General features: G+C 47.5%; 1 long non-coding RNA gene across 1 annotated transcript in view; it reads right to left on the bottom strand.

The window, feature by feature from the left end:
• Positions 1-15,874, bottom strand: part of LOC138567414 (uncharacterized) — a 118,115-nt gene that overhangs the window by 70,105 nt on the left and 32,136 nt on the right. The window contains exon 2 of the long non-coding RNA XR_011302201.1: positions 8,115-8,203. This is a non-coding gene — a long non-coding RNA (uncharacterized lncRNA). The remainder of the gene's footprint in view (positions 1-8,114; positions 8,204-15,874) is intronic.

Raw genomic sequence — 15,874 nt, 5'->3', positions numbered from 1 at the left:
TCAGGGTAGTGCACAGGGTCAAGACCCTTGGCACTTACTTGGAAGGAGGTCTGAATAGAGATGCCCATGTAGCAGCCATCACCAAAAGTACCAATTACCACCTTAAGGTGCTATGGCAAGTGGCTCCATTGGTTTCCGTTGAAAATCGCACCAAACTTGTCAGAGCGGTAATCCTCCCTCGTGTGGATTATTGTAATGCTTTACTGGGAGGCGCCAATAGGACTGATATGCAAGGACTACAAAAAATCCAGAACGCTGCCATTTGTATCATATTCCAGATGAAGCGCTCCGAACCGACATCAGCAGCACGAAAGAAACTGCACTGGTTACCTGTTACAGCGCAGATTCAGTTCAAATTGCTGTCTATATGCCATAAATGCATTTTTGGAAACGCCCCATCCTATTTGAAAGACAGGGTGAGTGTTTATCAACCCAAAAGACACCTGCAATCAGCTGATGACCTCCTCTTGGAAGTACCTCGCGTTAAGTGAGCCAGTGGATACGGCTGCGCCTTCCAGGTACAGGGAGCACAGGCCTGGAACGCTCTACCTGTACAGTTGCGCAAAACTCTCAACCGCCTGCTTCTTTGGCGCCTGGATGCCCTCGGGCTTTGTCACGGTACAAATGTAATAACATAACATTGCATTGGTATCAATATGTGGCAGCAGTTCAATTTCTTTTGACATATGTACTATTGCATCAGTGCTTTATGTCCTAGTAGGGCACCCCAACCTCCGTTTTTGTTAGATACATTGTTTGTGTTGCCTTGCTGTTTGAAGATTGGTGTGTGCATTTTTCTTTTTTGGCGGGTGCCAAATTATAGTTTGCCCAGAATGCTGCCGGTGCCAAGGCCGGCCCTGCCGTGCTGGGAAGGGCAGGGCACACAGATATACGGCACTCTTAAATGGGCTTTGGCAATGCCAACAGTTTTGGCTTGTGTAGGCATGGGAAAGGCATTTGCCAGGCACTGCCATCTGTCGTTGTGGTATTATCTGGATTGTAGCAGCTGGCAACTGCAAAGTGGTGAGAGGACCTGGGCATATAATAGCACTGCTTGGTGAATGCCTAATATATAGACACACAAGCTTAAACTGCTGGCTTTGCCAATGCTTGTTTTTAACAGGACTTCAGTGAAGGACACGCAATGTGCTTATAAATCGAGTTGCTGAAGGCAGACCTGCTTACATAATTTTTATCACACCAGTAGCGGGTTTGCAGCTTCTTTGAACAAACACTGACAGGCAATTCAGTGCAACGTTTGATGGTAAGGTTTGAATAATGCAATTACTAAGAGTTCCCATGAGAAGGTGGTGTAGGCAGGAACTGGGTCTGAATGAATGGCCATAGGGATTAGCATGGCTAAGGGCAGTTATTGCGTGGGTAAAAAAAAAAGACACCTGCAAGCTGTGTCTCTCCTCACATGCCATTTCTCCCTAGCTGTACTATAATGCAATAGCTTTGGCTTAGATAGCCCATACTAAAAAGCATTGCTTCTTGCCTTGTGCTTATGTTCAGAAAGTTGCCGGATGGTGCTCTTGCAGAAATAATGGCCTGTATCATGTACACATTGCGTTGTCCTACCGAATTTCTTCTTAGCTATGGAAAACTTCATTTGCTGATCGTCCCCAATTCCACATATACATTTAGGGGGACAGGCGTTTTTGTCCTTGGTTCCTCTTTATGTGATGACTTGCGTCCTCCTTTTGTAAATCATAATCATCTCATGTCTACCTTCCTTCGGGAAAGCTTTACAGTCTCATTTGTTTGCTTATTCTCCTCTAACTTCCTGGCTTCTCCATCAGCTTTTGTGATTACATCATTCCACTTCTGCACAGATGCAGTTCAGTCTACCCGGCCTTTCTCTGTGTTACAAATGTATGAAATCAAAACATCTCACCACAACGTTAGTCCAGGCCAATACCTTTATATCGAGGTCCACCTGAAAATAATAGGTGTTAGAGTTGTATATGCTCCGTGGACCTCCCAGTAGCAGGGCCCCCGTACCTGAACAGAAAACACAGACACGTCTTACTGTTACGGGCTCCAGGCGGCAACTGAGGCGCACAGGCTCCCCTTTATAATCTGCACATAAGCGACCTTTGTTATGGCTCGCACGTGCGCAAGGGTATCCATCACTCCGTAACATTCCAGCCGGGGCGCATACGTTAGTGCAACATATATAGTCTATTTAGGGGCCCAACGTGGGCCATTACCGTCCTCCCTGGAGATCAGGGTTCATTATGAAGTCACAGAACCTGGCCGGGCACCTGCGACCTTCATGACTTGGGTACCTCCTGCTCTTGTCCCTGGACTGATGCAGAGAGTCGGCTGGTACCAGACTTTCTCGAACTTTGCTGTTCTCAGGCACTGGACTGGCGAGCAGAGTCACGGTTTCACCCTCGTAAGGGTCTTCCTCTGCAGACCAGGTGTCGACTTTCTTGAAATAACACGAGTTCCTTGTGACCGTTCCTCTTCGATCTGCTGCTGTCCCCATTGACGTGGGTTACGCCCATCGGACTGGGCTTGAATGTGAGGGATAGCATTCCCTCTGGATGGAGGTTACACACCAGTACTGTATAACCCACTGCAATGCTGGGATGCTGGAGGTGCCTCCTGACATTTACCCGCTCGTTGCGCACCTGTTGCTCCTCTGGTCATCATTGGTCCCCGGGTTGCTCCCTTCCATCTCCGGTATCAGTCCCATGGGGCACCGATTGAAAAGGGCCTCTGCTGGGGCCCCCCCTGTGGACTGATGGAGAGTAGCACGGTACTGGCGGAGGAATTGATATAGGTTCCATTGTAGCTCCCCTCCTTTGCTCTGGGTGATTCTGAACACTTTGTTCAACGTGCGCTGAAACCGTTCAGCTTCTACGTTGGCCCTGGGCCATTGTGGGGTCATCTTCTGGTGTGTTATCCCACACTCCTCCATGTACTGCTCAAATTGGTGGCCATGGAATGGGGGTCAATAGGGGAAAACCTTGGGTGGTGAATATTCACTCCAGCGCTTGAATGGTGTGGTCACTGGCAGTAGACTCAACCAACTCTACCTCTGGGTACCGGGACCATTGGTTGATTACTGCCAGAAAGTAGGTGCCTCTGCCTTGGAACCGAAGTTGGCATGTACCGTGCCCCATGGCCTGTCACTTCTCTCCATGGATTCAATACAAGGTTCTCTCACTGCCGGGCTAGCGACTTGCACCAGATGCAGTGTTGCACATATTCATCTACCGGATGTTCCAGATCTGGGAACCAGACGTGCCTTGGTCTTGGCTGTGCCCTGGTGGCCACTGTGGGACAATTTCAGGACCCTCTCCACCAGCAGTCACGGGATGACAATCTGCCGTCCACTTAATAGCAGCCCTTTCTCCGACACTGACAGTGTATGATGGGAGCGCCAGTGCCAGCTTCCAGTCCCCATTGGCCATTGCGGTCCTGATAAACTGAAAAAAACTCATCTGCCTTGGATGCGTCAGCCAGTTCCATCATCGTTAACGCTATGGGCATGGCGGCTTCCACTACGTGTCGGACCACTTTGTCTTGCGAGCGGCCAGCCCGAGAGTGTCAGGAAAGGTAGTTCGCCGGGTTATTCGTACCTGGTCGGTACTGAAGCTTCACTCCATACACCATCGGGGCTAACATCCATTTTTCAATCCTTGGGGGAGGTTTGGAGCATGCCCTCGTCATGATGGGGATCAGGGGTTTGTGGTCCGTTATGACCGACACCGGCTTTCCCAGGATGTATATACGGAAATGTTAGCAGCCCCACAGGATGGCTAACGCTTCCCTCTCAATATGTGAATACCTTCTTTCCATGTCAGTCAGGGATTTGCTGGCATATGCTATTGGCCGTATTTGCCCCTGCGTGTACAGGGCAACACATTAACCCGTATGCTCTGGACCTGGCGCACTCGTCTCACTTCAGCCCTGGAAATGCCAAGTGTACGAAATTTGGTGTGAGGGTGCCATGGACACAGAGAGCTAACGGTATACCAAGTTTCGAGGGCCTCCTCAAAACGGTGGCGGTGACAGAGCAAAGCAACTGGGTAAGCTGTTCAGTCCACTGGTTAGCCCATGGACACTTCCGAGAAAGCTTACTTGAAGGGTTTGATGAAGGTGCCGAGAATAGTTGGTCCCACTATTCCAATGGGTCGAAGCGTCTTCGCAGACCTTCTAGGACGACCAGATGCAGCGGGGTCCCACGGGACGACAGAGGGTTCAGGGTGCCAAACCTTCCAGTTGGTCACCAGCAGTTCCTCGACTCAGCTTCGTAGTTTCAGGATACTTGGATCCTATCCTTCGTTCAGTGAGAAATCCAGAGATCAACATGGTATGGGTGTTTTCAGCTTCCTCTTATCCAAAGTTCCCTTCACGCCAAAACGGAGAGGACCCAATGGGAGATCTGCTCACAAACACACACTCCGTACGTGGACCAATCACGGACCATGATGGTCCCAGTCATTCACAGCACTCTAGACTCTCTGGAACCCAGGATGTGTATTGGGGACAGACATCCCAGCCCACATCCTGGAGGCACACACTCAAGGCATGCAGAAGCCTGCTAAAGCTTGGTGTTTCATGGGAAACTGGATGTCCAAATAAGGACTGACTCTGGTCGACTCGACCTGGGGAAGGTGAAGGGGCAAGATGGCCAAAGGACAAGACAAAGAACCTTGTGGCTTGGCCATTTTGGAGCCAGGCGACCTATTCATGCCAAACGCGGTTAACATGTCAGGAACGGGTTAAAAATAATGCGAAAAGATAGCTGCCACCAGCCTTGTCCATGACACATCTGCACATTTCACAAAAAGTCCATCGGGAGTATCTAGGGCCTTTGGAAAATCACTACAGACCCATGTACACTGTACTGGAAAGGTACATTTTGTACTTGTTAGTCTCCCAGTACTGACTGTCTTAAGGGTATGTCAGTTTCCCCATTAAAAGTGAGCGAAAGCCCAGAGGAGTGCAGATGAAGGCTGCGCTTCTCTGGCAAAGTCAGGCTCTGGTGTCTAAACAGCAGCAAAATGTTTGGGGGTGTACACATGGAGGGAAAATTACATACAATTATGAAATCTTTCCTAACATTTACCATCCCCAAAAAGATTAGGACATTGGATAGGGACTTGGAAGGGGGGGTGAGTTCGGGGGGGGGGGGCGGGTGTGAGGGGCATCTTCCTAAATGTCTTTTACTTTTTCTGGGTCTGGGGATATGCCTCCTACATGAAACACAAACCCAAAGAACTCGATTTTGTGCTTGAAAAATTCACATTTATCTTGATGGAGGGTTTTGCCCAGGTCTCGGATCCTCTCCAGCGTCTTCTTGAGTCTCCTCACGTGTTCTGCCTCCGAGGACGCGTATACAAGGATGTTGGCACTCTGATTCAGCACCCCCTTGAGACCCTCAAGGGCACCTCTGATTACGTTTTGAAATACTTCTGCGGCCGAAGAGATTCCGAAACTCAGCCTCTTGTATTGCTAGAGACCATCGTGGGTGGTGAAGGTGGTTATCTATAGGGAGTCTGGGTGTAGCTCGAGCTGGTGGTACCCTGAGTGAAAGTCCAGTTTCGAAAATATCTTGGCACGCTGGAGCTCTCCTACCACATCGTCGAGTGACGTTCCCGCTTGATGGCCATGATAGGCAGGCGCATGTCCACGCAGATGCGCACTGCCCCAGGTTGTTTGGGTTTGGATGCCACGACTATTGGAGTCACCCACAGGGTGGGACCTTCCACCCTATTATGTCCATATCAACAAGATTTCGCAGTTCTTTTTCCACCTGCGCCCTTAGATGAAATGGGATCCGGCTGTATTTTAGCGTGGTTGGTCTCACCGACTCATCAATGTGTAAGCGGATAGGTTCTCCCCGCAGTTTACCTATACCTTTGAACAAATCGGCATACTGTTCCGTGATGTTGTGGACGTCAGACTGATACACCGACAGGGCAAAGTGTACTATATTCAGAGCTTCACATGCCGCGCAGCTCAGCAGAGAGTGCGGACTGACCTCCGTCACGAAAAATGTGGCTTTGATGGAGTGTTGGCCATGGGTGACAAACGTGGTGAACACTCCTTGCAGGGGAAGGGTTGATTGCCCCCAAAGGAGTATATCCTGGCCTTTGTTTTGTCGAGCACCGGTGGACCTGGTAGCGCCTCATAATGTCTAGCGGCCATTACACACACAGATACTCCCGTGTCTATCAGCACTGGGGTGGGGGTTTCCCCGATTTCCACCACACAGGAGGGTTGTCGTCAGCCAAAGTCAATGTTCGAGATGAAGAAGACCTCTTCATCCTTCTCTTCCTCCTCGGGTAGTTCAAGATCTTGCATCCCTTGCTCAATGGCAGCCACACTCTTGATTTCGTGGGCCACTGTTACTGGCCCTAGCCAGCCCTCGTAAGATGGCCACTGGGTTGGCTGCCCTGCATACTCTAGCAAAGTGTCCAGTCGTACCACAGCGCCCGCACACCCTCAATTTTGCTGGACAGTCATTGGCCTGCGGAAGGTCATAGCCGTAATACTGACATAGTTGGGGCAGGTCAGGCTTCTGAGAGGATTCTGGTCTCCTTCGGGCCCATTGTGGTCTCTCGGGTGCATTTGCTGCAGGGCGCCCAATGGCGTAGGCCTCCTCACCTTTCCCCAGACGGACTGCTGCGTCCATTTTCGCTCCTCTGCTCTCTGCCAGTTCATACGCTCTGTACATGTCCAGAATCTGCGCCAGGTTTAGTCCTGGTTCTCAGAGCACTGACGTCTGAGTTTCCCAGAGTTGCACCCCTGGATGAGTTGGCTCTGCACCATCCCCTCCTCATTCTCCAACTGACACGTGCTGGCCAGATGTCGTAGCCTCCCGCAGAAATGATCCAGCGTCTCATCCCCAACTGTCTCTTGCTGCACATTATGAACCTGTCAAAGTCCTGATTGGCCAGGGGCAGGAAGTGTTCCTTGAGGGCGTTTTTGACTTCCACATACGTGGTTGCCGGAGAGTTCTGTGATTCAAATATGATATGTACTTCGGATCCGGCCGCACACAACAGTCGCTACCTTGGCATCGTCCCATAAAAGCCATTTGTGTCCCAGTTTAGATGGAGGACCAGACATGTGAAACTCGGGCATGGGCGCCAATGTACCTTCTTGTCTCCGAATGGGTTGAACCTGCGCTCCGGCGTCTTCCTGGTCTCCCATGGCTGCAGACCGCACAGATAACTCTCTCCTTCCAGAGGCCGCAAGTCAGCACCAACCGTGTAGTTGTCGAATCCGGAATCTGTGAGGCGGGCCCATCCAACAGCACACTGGATTAGGTCGATGGAACAAAAAAAAAATGACCCCTGGATGAGGGAATGCTGTCCAGCAGGCCCACTATGGTGGGGATGAGTTGAGGATCTGCAGCTCCTTCTCCATGCTGAAAGCGCTGTGCAGATTACATGCGTGCACAATCTGCATAAGAAACCACAGCCATCTGTGATGAAACAGCTGTGGTGTGTCCAGAAATTGTTCACAACGGTGCACGAGCACCCCGTGAGGGGCTGCTGCCGTCTGATCTCAAAATGGCGGCCCGCGCATGCCGCATAGGTAACTGCGTCCAGTGAGCGCTGAGAAAATTTCATGAAGATCAAATAGCCTGATTTAAATCTTTTCTCCCCCCACTCCGGGCCATCCTCGTTGCCAATGTTAGAGTTGTATATGCCCCGTGGACCTCCCAGTAACACGGCCCCGTACCTAAAGAGAAGACACGGACACGTCTTACTGTTACGGGCTCCCAGCAGCAACTGCGGCACATGTGCTCCCCTTTATTATCTGTGCATGCCCGGCCATTGTAATAGTTCGCTCATGCGCACAGGGTATACATCACTCCGTAACACTAGGCATGTATATGTTCATGGAATAGCTAACGTTTGAGCGTAACCCAAGGAGCACATTGTTAAAGAAAAATGAAAAAGTACAGGGACATCAAAGGGTCATTCAAAGAACATGAAATAGGAAAGTATGATAGGAGTGTGCACAAAACAAAAAACAAGAATAAAAACAGTAATCCTTCCAACCAAAATAACATCAATACACGAAGGATCGGGCCAAAAGAGGATTGCAACATGCATGCCATTCTGTTAATCAACTTTACTCACCTAATATGCTAAGTAATTTGCCCTCTTTCCTGTGCAAGGTTCGGCGTAGGCGGAAAGCTTGGTTCTTCGATTCAAAGTTCCTTTTTTAACTAAAGATATATGAAGCACAATGTTATGATGCGCACAGCACAACTTATACATTTTTGGAACATGCACATTGTAGTAACTAGCTTTCCAACACCTGGCACTTGCCTGTCACTGCAACGGGCACAAGCGATCTCTCGGAAATATATTGTAATGTTACAGTGCTAGGCCCTTGTTAACATTTGGCTCTAGAAACAAAGAGCCTAATTTGCCAAAGCGTTTTACAATGGAGCATTCCCTTTAAAACAGCTTTGTAAATCAGGCCCAAAGAGTGCTGAACAATATAGGATGGTTCTGGTGTAGATAACACATGCTAGCTTATTTGAAAAATCCATTGCCGTATTTAGCAGGACCCCTGGCACCGACACAACACATTTAACATGTTATTGACTGCAACCTGGTACATTTGCACAATGCTCGGAATTATATTGAAAGGCCCTGACATAAGGTGATGGTAACCTCACCTATAATGGCAATTTGTATTGTATTTGGCACATGAAGTGTGACAGACTATGACCTAGCACAGAAGAAATGATGTGCATTATATCTCCTGGCAGACAACTGGTGTAATGCGTGGCAACTATAATTGCCATTGCTTCTTAGTGGATAGTAGCACAACTGATCATGCACGTCATTGATCTGGCATATAATGTTTCCCACTGAGCAATTGGTGTTTTTATTGGGGAATTGATTTGTTCTGATGATGGACACAATTCTTGGCGGAGCAGGAGATGGTCAAGGAAAGAAGACAGCGACAGAGTGACCCGACCCTCTTAAACCTGGCCGCAGCTGGTTAAAAGCCCATTGCACAAATATGGTGCTGCGCCATCCCACCTGCTTCTTTCACTTTATTAGGAACTGGGGGAGTGGTGAGCGAAGTGTGAAACTCTCAGAATCTGGGGGGAGGAGGCTCACGGAATTGAAGCAACAGGAAAGGGGGGAGGTGGGTATGTACCCAATAGGCATTTTAACGGCTCCCATTTAAATCTTGTTATACCTGCGTTGACACAAGCAGTTTTGAGTTGACACCAAAAGGACTGAACTTTAACACAGCTCCAAAACATGTGCCTGATGTCTGCCTCCAACATACCGCGGGCAACCTGAAGATCTGGTAGTGTCGAACGTAGCTATACTCTGTGGGGTCATGTAGGTTCTATGCAAAACATTCATTTGCAGGAGGCTGATCCTGGCATTGGGAGAGACCTTTGTAAAAATCAGTGCTGTGCTCCACCGATTATCTAATTCCTGACAAAAGTCTTTTTCCCATTTGATTTTTAAACCCACCTTCGGTACTCTGATGAAAGTTTGCATAGAGCTATACATCCTGGACACTGGGCGCCAGCCATCTTCTAAATCATACAGCAGCTGTAATAACTTATTCATCATAGGTTCTCCAGCCCTGGTCAGCCACTTTCTTTTCGCTATTCTCGTTAACCTTTGATACCACAAAAACTGACCGTTGGGTTGCCCCTCCGACTGAATCAAGTCTGTGACCTCTTTGTATACTGTTACGCTCACCTGGTCTCTGTGGAGGCGTTGGGGCATGGTTGCAGCCCTCCCAGGAATTGGATCACCCCGTCAGGCCTCTCCCTCTCCAGATAAGCTGTGAGCGGCAGCAATTGGTGACACTGCTCCTGCGTGGATATGAGAGAAGGTGATTGCGCTGATCTGTGACTATTGTACCTCTCAAACTCTTCTCCCCAAGGTGTGGTTTCTGTGGGCATGTACCGGCCCATAAGGCTCACCTGTTAATTATTGATGATAAGCTCTCCGTCCTGCTACTAATGGCTGGCGCACTTGTCGATGGGACCTAGTTCCTTCACTGATCCCCGGTAGGTAATAGTCCAGTCCACCTGCGACTATGCTTCTCATGGTTGGTAGTGTCTCTCAATGTCTCTTATCGCTTTCTCTTTCTGTTTTCTCTTTGTTTCTTCTCGTTTTAACAGTGGCGGCCGCTTATATAGGACGGGGGCCGCCGCCCCCCCCAATCAGGGCCCCCAGAGTGTGCAAAGAGATGATTAAGTTGTACTCTGCAAAAGAGAAGATTAAGTTGTTCTCTGCAGTGTGGCAGGAAATTAATGTTGCAGAGCGGCAGATTCATTATTTATTTATGTATAATAAATACTGCTCTGCAATGTTGAGTCACTGTTCAATGCGGCTGGGCATTCCACGGTGCCACCCTTACACAGGGGCGCGTCCCATTTTACGGAGCATTTCCAACTGTAGAGTGCGTGGAGCTCACAGCTCAACCTCCTACCAAGATTGTGACACACTATGCCCTCACAGAAGCGTTCTAACACCCTTTTTAGCAGAGGCACTAACCATCTGGATAAGAGACAGTAATTTTATATGGGCATTCTAGTCGTATTTTTGACTGTTTCTTCCCTTCCACCAGTTTGTTTTTTGCCATGGTGGAGAACTGATTTCTCCTATATTGTTTAGCAATAGTTCTTATTTTTGATTTAGATACGTAATATGTGAAAACCACAGTCCTGCAGGCCACACATCACAAAGTCTTTTTGTGAAACGTTGCAATAAGTTCACAACATAGATGCTTTCAAGGGTATGTGCGTGCATGTGTGCGCATGCCATGCATGTGGACGATGTCCATTTATCACAGGATGGATGGCAAATGGGACTGTTATGTCTATGGGTAGCAGGGTGAGCATTCAGTGGGGTTGGAACACGCAGGGGGGGGTGGAAATTCAAAGGCAGTGTGGCACGAGGGGACAACCCCTACGCAGGGCAGGGAGAGATTGTTTGGCAATAAAGCAGCAAGGGGGGCTAACCAAAAAGTCAGATATTGCGGCTGGGCTCTCTAACGGGGTGGGGGTTCGGGTGGTCCGGAGGGGGGCATGTATTAGAAGGCAGAGTGCTCTGAAGGATGCCCTTTTCCCTACAAAAGATAGACGAGTTCCTTCGGCAATGAGACAGTGATAATGGCACAAGAATTGGCTGTTAGAGGCATGCTGTGCTTAACTAGTGGCAGAGAGACATAGAACCTCTATAACAACTGCATTCCTTGTCCCACCATTCTGAGACTCCTTGTTGTATACTACTTTTATTAGACTTGATTTTTTTTTTTGATACCACTTGCTTTACTAGGTGAATATAAATCTTTAGTGCCATTTCTACTGTAGGATCACTTCGTTTCATAGTCCACTTGTTCGGTTGGCCACACACTCAATCTGCTTCTTCGTGATAAATGCACAAGGTGTGCGTCCATTCTTAACTGGGTACCTTTTGTGAAAAATACTGTAAACTCCATTAGTGTATGCCTGTGTTCTTTTGAAGGCCATAAATATATGTGTAACAGTGTTAATATTATAAAGTTGTCACTTCTGTTACTAAAATCATGATCATTCCTGTGTTTACTGAGGCTGACATGCACCTATGTGCTGGTCTATTGTATGTGCACTAATGATGTTGCCATCTTACAGATATGCATCAAAGCTTTGTTAGAGGTCTGTATGTATATAGTATTAGTGGAGTACGGAATGTCGCGGCACCCAATCACTGCACATGCTATAGAGCAGCTTTTGCGCATTTGAACACAGGCATACACCCTAGATCACACGTATAGTGTGACTTAGAACATAGCCACATTATCTGTGGACACTGAGCAAACCACACACATCACATAACAATTTATAATATTCAGAGGTTGCCAGATGTGCTTATATGCCCAAGGTTACCTACTGTTTTGCTGGGTTGTAACGGGTTGTGCTACATACTTTCACAAAGCACTACTGTGTAGCTGTTGATACAAGGTTACATATCCCGCATGGCTGAACAACATATGATACAACATAGTACCAGCTATTCTCAAATACAAGGTACTATAAAATACACCATCACACTTGCGCACATAAGAATAATGTACCACCATTAGTATGCAAAACCCAATGCTTTTTATATCATATTTCTGTGAGTTTGGACAGTAAACTGCACATTTTAGAAGCCATTTTTCAAAAGATTTCTCACGGGAGGGTCAAACCCCAGCGCAACCCCCCTTGCTGTGGGTTGGGCTTGCTCACGGCGCTAACTCGCTCCCAAATTCGCACCCACAAAGTTGCGCCCAACCACCTTTCAAAGTCACCAGCCGCCACTGCGTTTTAATGTCTTTGTAGTATTGCTCCCAATATTGTTGTCAATTCGTGAATAATATTCTCTTCTGTTTTCTTCCCGATAGGTGAAAATGCAGCCCGAAAGCAGCTTTGGGGCGCGGGAGGCAGCCGGGTGGAAGATGGATGAATCCGCAATGTCCGACACCTGATAAGTGATGGTTTAAGGAAAAGCGTGAGGTTCGTTGGTAGCGTGACTTAAAACTGAATGTCTTTTAAGTGTCAAACGTTGTCTTTCATTTTTCCTTGCAGGTGCTGCTGTTGCGGACAGAGCGCGTGATGCTACGGTGCCAAGATGAAGATTTCAGTGTTCCGGAAGATTTGAAGATGAATGCCAGGCTCAACGAAGACACGTACAGGTGAGAGCAGATTTCCCCAGGCTGGTAAGTATGATGGCAGGAAGCAGGATTTCCAAAGGTAAGTCTGATCCCATGCGGTGGTGAGCGTTACGCTGCATGGAAGTGCAGAATAACGCGAAGCGTCTGCCTCGGGGATCAGAGCAGTGTATATAGCTGCGATTGTTGGCACGCCCACTAGCTTGTGTGCCACTCCTAGAGAGTCAGCACGTGCAAGGCAACCCAGAAGCAGCAGCCACACCTAAGAGTACACATGGGGCTGCTTTAGTGAATGGAAGTTCCTATGTTAAATGCACTCTGCACCCAAAATGAGGTGCTATGTCCATAATAAAGCACTCTTTTCCCAAATAAATGTTCTTTCTTACTGTTATTCATGAGCCTGTCTCCAAAGGCGCCAGGACTGTGTCCATCCAGCCCCCTGTGCATGTGGCCCTTTAATGTTTGCTTTCTCGGCCCAATGACCATGACATATACCCGATCCTTGTACATGTCACTCCATGTATTAAGACCATACTCCTCCCATCTTTTGGCCACCGCCAATTCACCCATCGCAGTCAGCGGCCCTACTCCTCTGGGCTCACTCCTTGCTGCCCGGCCCTTCTGGGCTCCTTGCCGTGCAGCCTGCTTCACTCCGCTGCCCTAAGCCCTATCCCTCGGGGCTTCCTTCCTTACAGCCCTGCTCCTTTTGGGCTGGTCCATTGCTTCCCTGCTTTTCTGAGCTTTCTACCTTGTCCCCTTCCGTCCTCTGTTATCCACATCAGTTTACCTTCATTATTTACTTTCAGTTATTACAGTTCCTCTGTTTCCTGACTGCTGCTCCCTTGCTTTCTTACTTGTTTTCAACGTTCAGTTCTTTCTCCCTATCCAATCCTGTTATACGGCTTTCCCTTCATTTCCTTCTGCTAGTTTGTTATTCAAATTCCTTTTTCCCTGGATTTATCTGTTAGTGTCTTCTCTTGTACTGTTTGTAAACCCCTTGTACAGGGCTTGTCTGTTGGCTTCCGTCAGGCAACCTCTGCCCTTTCCCTTGTCTAGTTTCTACGTTACAGACACCCATAGCTGTTGTTCCAAGCCATGAGCAAACAGTGTGGGCCTCTGTTATAGCAAACTGTGCAAAAGGTTAGAGTTTTCCTAAGGTTCGTGGAATACTCCTTTCCTATATTGGCATGCACCCCAAGAGGGAATCTATCCTGTACCTTTTCCTTTACTACACTTGCATACTCTTCGCTCTCCTTTCTTTCCACTGTGTGTGTACTACTCTGTCCTCTTTACTTTGGTACAACCACCCAAATCCTTCCTGGTTGTCCTGTGCCACTCTTAATAGAGTGCCATCCCTAATATTATGGTCTAAGTGATCGAAGACTGCGCAAAGTACTAGCAGCATGAGGAGACCAGTGTTCCCCTTTTCCATTGACTAGCATGTGTGACTGCAGGTCCAACATTGCGGTCTACGTACTATGAGCTGTGCGAAATCTGGATTGTTGACCATCTTTGGATTTCACGTACGCTTGAAGTTGGCCAGTTGCTATCCTGGCAAGTACTTTTAGCAAGAAATTGCAATTTGTTATCGGTTCAGATTGCCGGGGTCTCTTTGATCTGAGTTCGGTTTCTTTGCTAAAGGCGTGACAGTGACAGATTTAATGCTTTCTGGGACATGCCCATCATGGAAGGATGCGTTAACCATTTTAGATAGGAGTGGAGAGAAGATGTTGGCGTTTTACAAGATACGTTTTGGGGGCATGGCATTTTCTGCACATGTGGTAGGTCTCATAGAATGTAAGGTTCTCTGTATTTCTTCTGTGGTAACATTTTTAAATTGGAAAGGGCTCCCGAAGCAGGGTCCTGGCTTTGTTGACTTTGGCAGTGAAGGCTGATTGTACATTGTCACGGTCCACCTTAGAGGTGTAAAGGGTGGAGCTAATGCCTTAAATTATTTCTATTGATTTTAATATTTTGAACAATTTGCTTGTGGAGTTACCGGCTTTATTTATTTGCTCTTTGTAGACATTTCTTTTTGTATCACATATGCTTCTTTTGTATGTTTTATTACACTTTCCAACTGTCCTTGTTTTCTTGGGAGGGATTTTTCCTCCATCTGTACTACATTCTCCTCTTTTCTTTTTTTAAGGCGCTTATGGTGTTATTAAACCATTTCTGGTGGTTGCCATTAGTTCTACCTGTAGGTCTAACTGTTATTGTTCTTAAAGGGGCTATTTTATCCACCATTAGGTTGGCGTGATGTGAAAGGTTTGCAATCAATCTGTCACAGGAATCCTTGTCATTAGTCTTTTATCGTATTGGGTATACATATGATGTTTTTGTAATTCCCATTTATTTTGATCGGTACATTCTGTTATTTCTCATAGGTGTATTTAGTGTCAACGAGAAGAGGACGGTGGAGTGGTCTGACCATATACATGGCTTGATGGTCACTGGTCTCCAAATTGTTGGTGATTACCCTGTTGAGTTGGTTACCATTTTCCATGGTAGGCTCCATGTTTCTAACTCTAAAGTCGATGTTAAGGATTTTGTCTAAGTGGATGCCGTCTTTGTCCTTGGGGTTCCTGTACCATCTGTTAAAGTCCCCCAAGACCAGTGTTTCAGTGTTAGGGCCCTTCAAGGAGTGTAATTGCTTTGTTAAATTTTCCTTAAACTCTGAAATCAGGGATGGTGGTCTATATACGATTGTGATGTTCAAGCAGTGGTTTTCTGTTTGGGTGTATTTGAGATGGGGTATTTCGCACCCATCACTTGAGGTGGTTGCTGGAAACATTTGAATGGAGTCTTTGGTGATTATGGTGACTTCCCCGCCCATGCCAGCCTCCCTTTCTTTATGATGTATCACATAGCCCTCTGGAACTGCTGTGGTGCATGTTGCTCCTACAAGATCCTGCAACCATGTTTCTTTAATACAGGCTATATCAATGTCTTCCTCTGTAATTAAGTCATGTACATCTTGTGCATGCTTGTTGAGAGAGCGTGTGTTGAGCAGGCACATTTTCTTTTGTCTTGTCTTGCTTTGAGGTTTTTCCTTGATTGGATTGGTGTATTTTCCTACCTTCGCCTTATGTGCTCTATTTGCTTGATCACAGTGTGCTGGCAGTTTAGTGGTATCTGTCGGGCTTGTTTTGGAATTATCTCTACCCATGACCTTGTGTACTACTTGGTGTGCCATTTCTAGACGAGCCTGGAGGAT

This window comes from Ambystoma mexicanum, chromosome 2p (assembly GCF_040938575.1).
Source record: "Ambystoma mexicanum isolate Mex_15411 chromosome 2p, UKY_AmexF1_1, whole genome shotgun sequence".
Classification (NCBI taxonomy): Eukaryota; Metazoa; Chordata; class Amphibia; order Caudata; family Ambystomatidae; genus Ambystoma; species Ambystoma mexicanum.
This window is presented reverse-complemented; position numbering and strand designations above follow the sequence as displayed.